Below are 13,382 nucleotides of genomic sequence, written 5' to 3' on the forward strand. Positions count from 1 at the left end.
TCTGATCTCAGTTTCCTCATGTGTAAGAAAGAAGTTGAACTAAAAGATTTTCCTATTCCCTTCTGGTGCTAAACTGATAGTTCTAATTTATATGTATGTATGTATCATGTTTATAACTGAAGGACAGGTAGGTGGTGCAGTGTATAGATTAGTGGACCTGGAGTCAGCAAGATTTATTTTCCTGAATTCAGATATTCCCTAGCTGTGTGATTCTGGACACATCCCTTCAACCTGTCTGCCTCAGTTTCCTAACATGTAAAATTGCTGGAGAAGGAAAGGCCAAACTATGTGGGGTAATTTTTCCAAAAACACCCAGATGCGGTAACAAAGAGTCAGACATTACAGACTGCACAAGAAGAATACATGTGCCGCTATAGGTACACATTGTTATCTTCCTTTAGAATAATTCCTACTTGTAAGATTGCTGTTGCTAGCACCTAGCACAGTATCTCCAACATAGTAAGTGTTTAATTAATGCACATTGATTGATCAAATCTGTGGAATCTTTTTCCAGCTTTAAATGGAATATTCTAGTGTTTCTAAACCACATTGGACCCTTCAAAGATAATAAGTAACTTTGGAGAGCTATGGCTGGGAGGTTTGGAACAACCTTTCTATTCATTGTCTCCTTTCAACCTCCCAACAACATAGACCTTACAGTTATTAACATTGTCATTTATAGACAAGAAAGCAGTCTTAAAGAGATTGAGGCCCTTGTTCATGGTCGTGTAGACAGGTAGTAGCAGAAGCAGTTTTTTTTAAGTCTTTATTTCATGCCCTGTGCTCAAACACCTGTGCTGTGCAAATATGGATATCATTGAAAGCACTGGCTCGATGTCAGTGAGAATTATGAGGATGGAGCTCATGGAAACCCACAGAGGGTAGGTACTCTTCTTTCATGGGAAAACTGGCCGCCTGTAACCAAAACTAGCCCCCTCCCTCATTTTTTCCTCCAGCTTTTGGCAGCCTTAGGCTTTCTTGCCAGCCCTCAACTTTCATCAGCCTCAGTTTCTCTCCCTATTTTCCATGTATCATATCAAATTTACTCATTTAATTAATAGTAACGTTTCTGAGTCTGGGATAAGAGTAAAATAGTTTGATGCCCATTTCACTCAGACTGCATATCATAATGTAAATATATCACATTTTCATTCTGTTTATTTTGGTTTTGTTTGTGTTTGTTTTTTTTTTTTTCTTTTTTGTTTGTTTTTTTGTTTATTTATTTATTTATCTATTTACCCACTTATTTCTTTATTCATTCATTCATTCATTCGTTTGTTTGTTTATTTATTTTCTTGATTTACAGCCCCAGTGGCAGCCACTGGGCAAGCATCGGCAGAGAACATGATTGTGTGCGCGCAGAGACCCTCCCCCACTGTCCGGCTTGTCAGATGTCCACCATGTCCAGCAAGTTGGAGAGGTGCCGCTCCCAGACGAGCTCCTCCTGTCGAGTGCGCTCAATCAGGCTTTCTAAGTGTCTCAGCTTGTGGGTCAGAGAGCCGCCCATGGCCGGGGGCCGGCCTCCGCCCCTCGGCGGCCTTCTGGTCCCGGGGGCTGTTGGGCGCTGACCCTCGGAGGACGGGCCGCAGAGCCTGAGGCGTCGATAGGAGAGCTTGAGGAAGGTAGACGGGGAGGGGGCTGGAGTCCGGGCCCTGCTCGGCGTCTCCCGACAGCCAGTGACGCAGCTGCTGTTCGAACCTCCTGCTCTCCTCCTTCTCCAGCTGCAGGCTGGCGGCCAGGCGCCCCGGGAGCAGCTCCTCGGCCGAGGCGGGGCGGGCCAGCTCCTGGGCGTCGGGCACGCGGCCGGTTTGGCCGCTGTCGGGGGCCCTGGTCCCGCCGTAGGGAACGTGGAGCCACGACGGGGAGAGGCTCTTGGCGGAGCGCCAAGGCTTAGGCCAAAGGTCGGCGGGCGGGCCGCTGCACCACCTCCTTGTGGGTCTGCAGCCGGGCGTGTGCCCAGGCCCGGGGACCTGGTAGCTTTGTAAGTGGCTCTTGAAAAAGTAGACGCAGATGTGCCCATCTTGGCTCAGAGCCTCTGGCGTGACGGGCAGACTGGGAGGCTTCCAGTCCCGCAGCTTGTGATTAATGCACAGAGCGATGATGTCATCCCACGGAATCTCCTCCCCACGGGGGCCCCGTGTCGCCCAAGGCCCCCAGGTCTTGGTTCGTCCACTTGGCGTACGTCCGACTCAGGAGGTTGTCCAGCTGAGACTGCAGGATGGGCTGCGTCTGGCCACAGCTCGGGATCTGCGAGACGTAGCGGGAGATGGCGTTGCACGCCAGAGGCCAAGGAGCGCCCGGGGCGGGAGGTCCACGGGGGGCAGCTGCAAGGAGAGAACGACCTTCTTCAGCCAGGCCAGGTGGCCGGGCGCGTTCCAGCGCAGGGGAGGAAGCAGCTTGTTGCCGCCCGGCTCGGCGAACTCCGTGATGGGCCAGGACAGCTGGCAGAGCTGCTCGGAGGAGGCCACGTCCGCCAGGAAGTGCAGCACGCCGTTGAAGAGCTCGATGATGGCGCCGGGCTCCTGCCAGGCCAGGCCGGCCACACGCCGCTCCTTGCGGTCCTGGAAGAAGCGCTCGCTGAACTCGCGCCTGACGCCGTCCTCGATGTACTGGGGCAGGGTCTGGCAGCAGAGCTCCGGGGAGCTGGGGCAGCGAGACACCAGCCACTGGACGGCCTGCGACACCCTGTTGGTGCCTTGGACATCGTTGACGGCAGCTGGGATCTCCAAGACCGTGTAATCCGAGAGAAGCTGCGAGGAAAGCAAGTCCCGAAGCCTCAGACCCTCCTCCACGTCCCTCACGCTGGCCCCCTCGCGGCCGGGCACCAGAACCACCAGGGGCACCGGGGGCTGCAAGGGCTTGGCCTGCAGCAGCTGTTGGAGCCGCAGCAGGGCCGAGAGCCAGGACGCGTCCTCCTCGGCCGCCACCACACTCTTGCCGCGGGGGGGCAGCACGAAGAGAAGGCCGCTGGTGCCCAGAAGGGCCTTCTGCGTCTCCGTGGCATCCAGGGCCCAGTCGCTCAACAGGCCGTGGGCCACCTTAATGCACACGTTGACCCGGACCGCTCGAGCCCCTTTGGGGCTCCAGGCCTTCAGCAGGGTCAGCGTCTGGATCCCCTGGGAAGCGTGACGGGCCCCCTTTTGGAAATCTTCCCCACCCATGAACTTGACCTTCAGCCAAGTCTCTAGCATCCTGCTGGGATAGCCAGAGGCGGGCTCTTCACTGTCAGCCTCTTCACCGTCCGGCAGCGCCAACACCAGCTTCCAGAACACCTGTTCCCGCTGCCCAGGGTAATGCTCGGCGACGAGGGCCGGCAGGTCCAGAGGGCTCCACACCGCTTCACTGAGCAATTGCTGGTAGAAAGAGTGAACCTTCATTGGATGGATCGTCTTGTTTCTCGTCCACTGTAACCTGGTGCAGGAGAGCCCCAGTTTTCCCGGGTGCCCCAGATCCGGGACTCCTTTGGCCAGGCGCTCTTTAGCAAGGGGACACTGGGCACGGGGGCCCAAGGCCTGCAATCCGTTGCTGAGGTCCACACGGCAGGGGGCCGCGGGGAATGGTCTCCTCTGTCTCTGGAGTTTTTTCCGCGCTGCCAGGGCTTTCCTCCACCTCTGCCAGTATTGACAGAGGCCCTGAAGTTCCTGCAGGGTCTCTCGGGCACTCTGGAAAATCTCCTCTGGCAAGAAGAGATCCATGAGGCGATCGCAGACGTCTTCAGAGCAGCGGGCCACACAGGCCCTCCTCTCGGTCTCCAGGGCGCTCTCCAGCTCCTGGGCCCGTCTTTGTTCTTCAGCTCTCTTCTGTTCTTCTTGAATTCTTGCTCTTTCTTCCTTCAGTTCCTCAGCGGCGGTCTGCCTCAGCATGTCCCCGGTGGTGGTGGCCAGGAGCTCCTCCGTGAGCACTTGGGAAAGCCTCCAGGCCGCAGCGGCGTAGGCAGCTCCGGCCTGGCCGACTTCTTCATAGTAGCCTCTGAGGACGTCCCGGGCAAGGTCTTCCACGACCCCCACGAGGTCCGAGTCGGTGTAGCTCGGCCGAGGCCGGGGAGCAGGCAGCTCGGGCCGCCCCACGGGCTGGAAGCCAGATGACGAGGCAGCCCCTGGCAGGACAGGGCCGGGAGCCCCGAGGGCTGGCGGCAGCCCGGCGCTCTGGGTCAGCAGCGGCTGAGGCAGGGGCGGGCAGGGCTGCGGCGGAACACACAGCGCCAGCGCTTCGGTCCCAGGGCTGCCTTCTTCCAGCTTGCCGCCTCCCCCCCTCTCCACAGCGGGTTTCTGTCCACGCGGAGCAGACTCGGGGGCCGCGCTCTCGCCCACGTATTCGTTGTGGGTGTTGAAGCTACACGCCGGGATGTGACGAGGGACGGGGGGTAACGGCCCCCCATTCACCACTTCTCCAACGGAGACGGTGAGCTTCTCGGTGATCAAAGGGCACTTCTTTGCCTTGGCTGAGCCCCCGGCTTCCAAGAAGGCGGACCGCTTCAGCTCCACGCAGCCATCAGACACCGCGAGGCCACAGGAAGTCAAGAAGTCGCTGGCTTCCTGGGCATCTCGAAACAGTAACATGGGCACCAGGTGATCCACCGGAAAGCGTGTGGATCTCCGAGCGCTCCCCGTGTAGGCCACGAGGAGAGCCCGCAATGCCTCTTTCCGGATCTGATGGAAGTAGCAGTGCAGGAGGCAGGCGTTGAGGTAGGAGGCAGAGCGCACCAGCTTGAAGAACCGGACAAAGTTGTTGCTGTTCACAACCGCCAAAGCCTGCACTGCAAATTTCACCTCGGGGGAGTTTCGCACCTCGGGCCGGAACTGCTGCACCTCTCTCAGAATGTCGCCCTGGTGGAGATGGAGCAGAACTTGGTAGCCTCGGAATTCCGCTTCCCGCGCACAGAGGACGCCCTCGTCGGCCAGGTCCTGGTACATCTCCTTAAGGCTCTGCAGGCACTTGGTCATGTTCTCCTGGTTAATCTTGGCGTCGAAGGAGCCCACGGGCTCCTCACACATCGAGTGCGCACAGTGGATGTGGAAGCGGGTGCACTTCTCCATCAGCGACACGGTGAGCGGGTCACCGAGGTGCTGCTGGGTGATGTCCTTCCTGATGGCGCGGGTCCTGTTCCACACAAAGTCGTACCAGTCGCGCGAGCTCCCTTCCCTCCGGTCCAGGACCTGAGTGACCAGGTAGTCCATGGTCATGCCCAGCACCCCGGAAGGACGCAGCTCCTGAGGCAGAGGCTCCTCCTGGTCAGCGGAGGAGCGGCTGTATTCCTTGATTGCCGCCGCGTGGTCCACCTGATCTGTGCCAGGGATCACTTCGAAAGAGCTCAGCTGCTTCCTGCTCTCTCTCATGTAGCGCTCTTTCTCAGGACACATGTCCCGGCACGTGCCCCAAAAGCCTTTGGCTTGGTCCAGAGCCGTTCTCTTCCCGCGAGCTTGCCTCAGGATCTTATCCCTCCGGTCCAGGAGGCGGTACTTGTCCTCCGACGTCTCGGCCACCGCGCCCATCAAGGTGCTCAGGCTGCTCACTGACAGTCCCGGCAGGTCTGAGCTCGGGATCTCAGGCCCACAATCCAAGGGCTCCCCCTCAGACTGCAGAGACTCGGGCTGCCTCGATTTCTTCACTGGACAACTCTTCCCGAGAAGGCTGCTGCTCTGGCCAGTTGCAGGTCTCCAGAGGGCTTTGGGCAGCGGGGAGCGCTGGAAACCAGAGTCTTCCCAGCTCTGACTCGCTATTTTCTCCTTTGGGAAAAAGGTCTTCTTCCTGGGACTTCTGTTGTTCTCGCGCCAAAAGAGGAGGACTCTGTGCAAGCCTTTCCCTTTCCCTTTCTTCCGAGCCCGGGCTCCAGAGGCGTGGTCCCAGAAGGGCACAGAGCCGAGCTTGCCTCGGCGCCGGGGATGGATGCGCCGCACCTTCCTCAATCGGCCAAAGTGCTCCTGCAGGATGGCTCTGTCCTTGAGGTAGTTGGGGATCTTCTTGCACTGAATGGCGGGGAGCTCGCTGGGGGACAGGCTGCTCGAGCTCTCCACGCTCTCCTTCTTCCCTCCGCGGCGGGAAGGGGTAGCCCTGCAGGCGGACACTTCCTGGCTCCTTTTGCCACCCATCTCCTCTTCCTTCAGCCGGGGGGCGAACAACGTGGACCAGGTGGCTCCCGCTCCAGCGCTTTGCTCCGTCTCACTGGATTCTACACTGCCCACTTCCTTTTTCATTCCTGTGCTTCCCAGGTGGCCGCCTCCTTTGTTACTCCTCAGCGTGTCCTGCAGCGTCCCCCCGAACGAGCCGCCAGCCCGTGGGCGAGCCAGGCGAGGAGGGCGCTTCTTTCGAGGATGATCTCCCTGGGACAAGAGCTGCATGTCCTCCACACAGTCGTAATCTCGTCTCCTGGGTGAGCCGTCGTGCTCTTTCTTCCTTTTCGGCCCCTTCACGTGGCCAGAGAGCGACCCTCCGTGGCCAGCAGCATCTCCCCTTCCTAGCTTGCCCTCTGCTTTGCTCCTAGGAAAGGGCTCCCCTCCAGAGCCCGAGGAGGCGAAGCTCGTGAAGCCGCTCCCTGAACTCCCAAATGCTGGTTTAGGGCCCCTCTTTTCCTCCTCCACATTCTGACTTGGAGAGGCAAAAGTGGAGGAGGGAGGCTTGCTAGATGCGTTGGAGAAAGGAAGACTCGGGCTGCTGCCTGAGCTGCTTGAGCCCTGGGAAAACGTGAAGGAACCCAGCGCCTCAGGCCCCCCACTAACTGGGAGGGAGAAGGGGAAAGAGGCCGGACTGATGTCGCTCTCCATCTTCTCCGGCTCCGATTGGGCCCCAAAGATTGGTCTGAAGACTGAGCCTTCAGGAGCCTTAAAGCTGAACTCGGATGCCCCCAAACTACAGCCGGATGCCTTCCGGCTACGGTGTCCAAAGCCCGGGGTGCTGGGGAAAGTTCCGTTGTTGGTGGGCATCTTGAAACTAAATCCCGATGCACTGGGGGTTGCAGAAGGCGCCTCGAAAACAGGAGCCTGGGGGCCTCCGGAGGTGCTCGGGAATCCGAGCTTAGAACCTGAGGAAGACTGGGTCCCCCAAGAAGTCTGGGCCAATCCCGTGCTCTGCCCCGAGCCCACGGCGCTCGGGCTGGTGCCTGAGCTGCTTGAGCCCTGGGATAACGTGAAGCAGCCCAGCGCCTCAGGCCCCCCACTAACTGGGAGGGAGAAAGTGAAAGAGGCCGGACTGATGTCCCTCTCCATCTTCTCCGGCTCCGATTGGGCCCCAAAGATTGGTCTGAAGGTTGTGCTTTCAGGAGCCTTAAAGCTGAACTCGGATGCCCCCAAACTACAGCCGGATGCCTTCCGGCTACGGTGTCCAAAGCCCGGGGTGCTGGGGAAAGTTCCGTTGTTGGTGGGCATCTTGAAACTAAATCCCGATGCACTGGGGGTTGCAGAAGGCGCCTCGAAAACAGGAGCCTGGGGGGCTCCGGAGGTGCCCGGGAATCCGAGCTTAGAACCTGAGGAAGATTGGGTCCCCCAAGAAGTCTGGGCCAATCCCGTGCTCTGCCCCGAGCCCACGGCGCTCGGGTTGGTGCCTGAGCTGCTTGAGCCCTGGGATAACGTGAAGCAGCCCAGCGCCTCAGGCCCCCCACTAACTGGGAGGGAGAAAGTGAAAGAGGCCGGACTGATGTCCCTCTCCATCTTCTCCGGCTCCGATTGGGCCCCAAAGATTGGTCTGAAGGTTGTGCTTTCAGGAGCCTTAAAGCTGAACTCGGATGCCCCCAAACTACAGCCGGATGCCTTCCGGCTACGGTGTCCAAAGCCCGGGGTGCTGGGGAAAGTTCCGTTGTTGGTGGGCATCTTGAAACTAAATCCCGATGCACTGGGGGTTGCAGAAGGCGCCTCGAAAACAGGAGCCTGGGGGCCTCCGGAGGTGCTCGGGAATCCGAGCTTAGAACCTGAGGAAGACTGGGTCCCCCAAGAAGTCTGGGCCAATCCCGTGCTCTGCCCCGAGCCCACTGCGCTCGGGCTGGTGCCTGAGCTGCTTGAGCCCTGGGATAACGTGAAGCAGCCCAGCGCCTCAGGCCCCCCACTAACTGGGAGGGAGAAAGTGAAAGAGGCCGGACTGATGTCCCTCTCCATCTTCTCCGGCTCCGATTGGGCCCCAAAGATTGGTCTGAAGGTTGTGCTTTCAGGAGCCTTAAAGCTGAACTCGGATGCCCCCAAACTACAGCCGGATGCCTTCCGGCTACGGTGTCCAAAGCCCGGGGTGCTGGGGAAAGTTCCGTTGTTGGTGGGCATCTTGAAACTAAATCCCGATGCACGGGAGGTTCCAGAAGGCGCTGCGAAGACAGGAGCCTGGAGGGCTCCGGAGTTGGCCGGGAATCTCAGCGTAGATCCTGAGGAAGACTGGGTCCCCCAAGAAGTCTGGGCCAATCCCGTGCTCTGCCCCGAGCCCACGGCGCTCGGGCTGGTGCCTGAGCTGCTTGAGCCCTGGGAAAACGTGAAGGAGCCCAGCGTCTCAGGCCCCCCTCTAACTGGGAGGGAGAAAGTGAAAGAGGCCGCACTGATGCGGCTCTGCGTCTTCTCCGGCTCCGATTGGGCCCCAAAGATTGGTCTGAAGACTGAGCTTTCAGGAGCCTTAAAGCTGAAGTCGGATGCCCCCAAACTACAACCCGATGCCTCCCGGCTACGGTGCCCAAAGCCCGGTTTGCTGGGGAAAGCTCCGAGGTTGGTGGGCATCTTGAAACTAAATCCAGACGCACTGGGGGTTCCAGAAGGCGCCGTGCATTCAGGAGCCTGGGGGGCTCGGCAGGTGGCCGGGAATCCGACCGTGGATCCTGAGGAACACTGGGTCCCCCAAGAAGTCTTGGCCAATCCCGTACTCTGCCCCGAGCCCACGGCGCTCTGGCCAAAAAGCCAGGACTGACCGAATCGAAATGGTGGCTGAACCTGGAACGTTCCCAGGGAGCCACTGGTAGAAGAGGAGAGCAAAGAAATCACTTCCTCCTCTAAGTTTGTCTTCATCGCGGCCATCCCAGCAGCTCCTGGAAGCACGCACAGAAGGACAGGCAGACAAAGGTAGACGCCGAAAGGAATCAGACTTACCTGGCTTTCCCGGAAGTCAATCCTACCTGTGAATCTCCACAAGCCGGCTTTTCCTTTAGTCCTTGTGAATCTGCTCTTCTCCAAGTGTCCCCAGTCAGCACCAAAGTGGAATCTCAGATGCTCTTCTTCCTGAATGCTGGCTCCTTAAATCCTCCCAGAGAAGGGGCTTGTGGGAGGGAACTCCTTCTAGACCAATGAGCAAGCCCTTTGAAAGGTGTTAACTCCTTTCAGCATCCTGAAAGTGTCAAGTGCTTTTAAAGGTGCGAACGAAAGGTCTGAATTCTGCCCTACAGAATTGTTAGGTACCTACTTAGCACCCAGGAAGGAACCTAGCTAGCATTCCCCCCTTTCTTTTGATTTAGCACATAGGGTGGTCATGACCTTGAAACAGGTAGACATTGCCCAAAAAGTTATCAAACTGTTCATACCCTTTGATCCAGCAGTGCTACTACTACTGGGCTTATATCCCAAGGAACTACTAAAGAAGGGAAAGGGACCTGTATGGGCCAAAGGGTTTGTGGCAGCCCTTTTTGTAGTGGATTGAAAGTGGAAAATGAATGGATGCCCATCAATTGGAGAATGCTTGGGTAAATGATGGTATATGAATGTTATGGAATGTTATTGTTCTGTAAGAAGTGACCAGCAGGATGAATAAAGAGAGGCTTGGAGAGACTTACATCACCTGATGCTGAGTGACTTGAGCAGAACTAGGAGATCATTATACACTTCAACAATAATACTGTATGAGGATGTATTGTGATGGAAGTGGATATCTTCAACATAGAGAAGATCTAATCCAGTTCCAGTAGATCAATGATGAACACAATCAGCTACACCCTGAGAAGGAACACTGGGAATTGAGTATAAACTCCTTGCATTTTTTGTTTTTCTCCCCAGGTTATTTTTGCCTTCCGTATCCAATTCTTCCTTTGCAACAACAACGACAACAACAACAAGATTCGGTTCTGAACATATATATTGTATCTAGGATATACGATAACATACTGAATATGTATGGGAATGCCTGCCATCCAGGGGAAGGAGTGGAGGGAAAGAGGGGAAAATTCGGAACAGAAGAGTGTACAAAGGGTAATATTGTAAAAAATTACCTATGCATATGTATTGTCAAAAACATTATAATTGTAAAATTAATCAAAAAAATAATCAAAAAAAAAGAAAGAAATATATGTACCATATATATGTACCAAAAAGTTTGTGGCAGCCCTTTTTCTAGTGGATAGAAACTGGAAAATGAATGAATGCCCATCAATTGGAGAGTGGTTGGGTAAATTATGGTATATGAACCTTAAGGAATATTATTGTTCTGTAAGAAATGACCAGCAGGATGAATACAGAGAGGCTTGGAGAGACTTACATCAACTGATGCTGAGTGAAACGAGCAGAACCAGGAGATCATTAGACACTTCAACAACAATACTATGTGAGGATGTATTTTGATGGAAGTGGCTATCTTCAACAAAGAGAAGATCTAACTCAGATCCAATTGATCAATAAGGGAGAGATTCAGCTACATTCAGGGAAGGAACACATGCAAATAGTTGTAAACTGTTTGCTTTTTTTTGTTTTTCTTCTCAGGTGATTTGTACCTTCTGAATCTAATTCTTCCTTTGCAACAACAACAACAACAACAACAACAACAACTACAACAAAATTCGGTACTGCACACATATATTGTATCTTGGATATACTAGAACATATTTAATATGTATGGGAATGCCTGCCATCTATGTGACGGGGTGGAGGGAAGGAGGGGAAAACTCAGAACAGAAGGGAGTAAAGGGATAATGTTGAAAAAATTACTTATGCATATCTACTTTCAAAAAAATGTTATAAGTATAAAATTAATTTAAAAAATTAAAAAAAAAGAAACAGGAATACATAAATCCATTACTATGGGAGATATTACACATAATTACATAAATTACACAAATACATAGCATCATAACACATGCTGGAAGTGATGTAACCAATAACATGATGAAATAGTCATAAATTGAGAATTTATACATGTCCATAAGTCTTAGAAATAGTCCAAAGGGAATCCATTCTCCATTAGTTCATGTGCCAATAATCCAATAATTCCTACAAGTTTTGAAACCCTACAATAGACTCATTAACAATTTTTTATCTCAAGGAATCAATGCTCTCTGCTGGTTTTCAAGTACTTTAACAGTTTTATCTTGTATTAAGGAATCTAATGATTCCTGCTGGTTTTAAAGTTCTTTAATAGTCTCTTTATCAGCCATGCTCTTTCAGTGTCAGATGTTTCTTAGATCTTCTCTTTCTTTTAAGTTTTTGCTCATTTTCTTTCTATCTCCAGGCGCTTGTTGCCATCCATCTGTTTCCTTCTCCACCTGTTTCCTCATGTCTGTTAAAATATAAGCAAACCCTCTCTCCCAGGTAGTTAACCTACCTAATTTCCCCTTCTTTTGACCACTTTCTAAATCTCTTCTCATCATCTGGCAATCACATTGGAGCTGTTGGCATTGGACACAGCCCCATTGGTTTAAAAGGCATGTATTCTCCCCAGGTGAATTTCTCTCCATTTCTGATATCTGATTGCTTTTTGGCTGACTGATCAGGTAATCCCTTTCTTCCGTATGATAACTTTTCATCTGATAGATTACAGCAGAGTCCAAGACTATTTGGGTGTAACTTCAGTTGCCATCTTGCCCCATGTATCTTTTCATTGTGTTCTTGGAGCTGGGCCTCACCTCTCATTTCTCTGGGTCAGTGTACATTCTGAGGCCCAGTGGAAGCCCTTGTGACAATTTGGACATGGGGTTTTAGGTCTTCTTTCACCCTGTCTTCTCACTCTGTCTTCTTATCTACACTGAGCTCTTAGATGTCCAACTTTTCCACATTGAAAACATCAACGAGTTTCCCTAAAAATCCTTTGCCAGGAAGGACCCTGTCTTTCCATGTTCTTCATAGTCTGAGCATAATGAGAATTGCTGCCCACTGTAGCACAGCTTCTTATGATCTCCTCTAAAGAAGCATCTTTGTCTAGTCCCCATAGAATTCTTTTGCAAATCTCATTGGCATTTTCCATAGCCAAATGTCTAGTCATTATTTCTGTAGCTGCATTTTCTCCAATACTTCTTTTGAGAGCAGTTAGCAGACATCCCACAAAATCCGCAAAAGGTTTATTGGGACCTTGCTCTATTTTAGTGAAAGCCTCCCTTCGATCTTTCTGTCTGGGGAGAGAACCCCAAGCTTTTATTGCAGCCTTAGAAATTTGCTCATACACTCTTATGGGATAATCAATCTGTTCTGAATTTTCTCCATACTGACCTTCACCTGCTAGTTGGTCAAAAGTCAATTGTGTGTTAACTCCTATTTCCCTATTGCCTCTGACTTGAATCCTACATAATTCATGAAATTCTCAAAGCCACAACAAGTTTTGTCCAGGTTCTGAACATGTCCCTGCTATGGATTTCCAATCACTTGGGGTTAGGATTTCATAAGACAAATGAACTATTAACATCTTAACATAAGATGATGTGGCTCCATAAAGGGTGTAACCTTTTTTTTTCAAATCCTTCATTTTATCCAAATTAAAAGGAGTGTCACTTCTCTTTTTTTGATCTGAAGAGTCAATCTCTTCAATTCCAGGCTATGCATCTATAAAATCTCTTACATCCTGTTCTTCTTCTTAGCCTTAATCAATGCTTTTTCTAATCTTGTCAGGCTGCTTAACAGGCAATTCTGCTTGTGTTTCTGCCTCTTCCCCTCCTCCTCCTTCTTCCAACACTGAAGGGTTAATTGAGGGAGGAGATGGGAAATGCTCCTGTTGCTCAAAATTGTATTTAACTCCATTGTTATCTGATTCATCCTTCTCACCTTGTTTAGTTGACCCCTCCCCCTTTTGCTCCTTCTTCTTTTTCCTTTTTCTATAACTTACATAATTTCCTAAAACCAGTTGAATTCTGTTGTATGTTTGAAGTGTGTCTTTCTTTTTATTCATTTAATAATTATAATTTTTTTGACATATGAATAGGTAATTTTATAACATTATTCATTGCACTTTTCCGAATTTTATCCTCCTTCCCTCCACCACCTTCCCTAGTTGGCAGGCATGCCCATACATATTAACTATGTTATAATGTATCCTAGATACCATATATGTATGCAGAATCGATTTTTGTTGTTGTTGTTGTTGTTGTTATTGTTGCAATGGAAGAAATGGATTCAGAAAGTAAAAATAAACTGGGAAGAAAAACAAAAAGTGCAAATGGTTTTTCACTCATTTACCAGTGATCCTTCTCTTAGTGTAGCTGATTGTGTCAATCTTTGATCAATTGGATGTGA

The 13,382-nt window shown here is 52.1% G+C and overlaps 1 pseudogene; it reads right to left on the reverse strand.

The window, feature by feature from the left end:
* Nucleotides 1-1,387: 1,387 nt before the first annotated feature.
* LOC141562557 (germinal-center associated nuclear protein pseudogene) lies at nt 1,388-8,969 on the reverse strand (annotated as a pseudogene).
* Nucleotides 8,970-13,382: the final 4,413 nt, after the last annotated feature.

This window comes from Sminthopsis crassicaudata, chromosome 3, assembly GCF_048593235.1.
Source record: "Sminthopsis crassicaudata isolate SCR6 chromosome 3, ASM4859323v1, whole genome shotgun sequence".
Taxonomy (NCBI): Eukaryota; Metazoa; Chordata; class Mammalia; order Dasyuromorphia; family Dasyuridae; genus Sminthopsis; species Sminthopsis crassicaudata.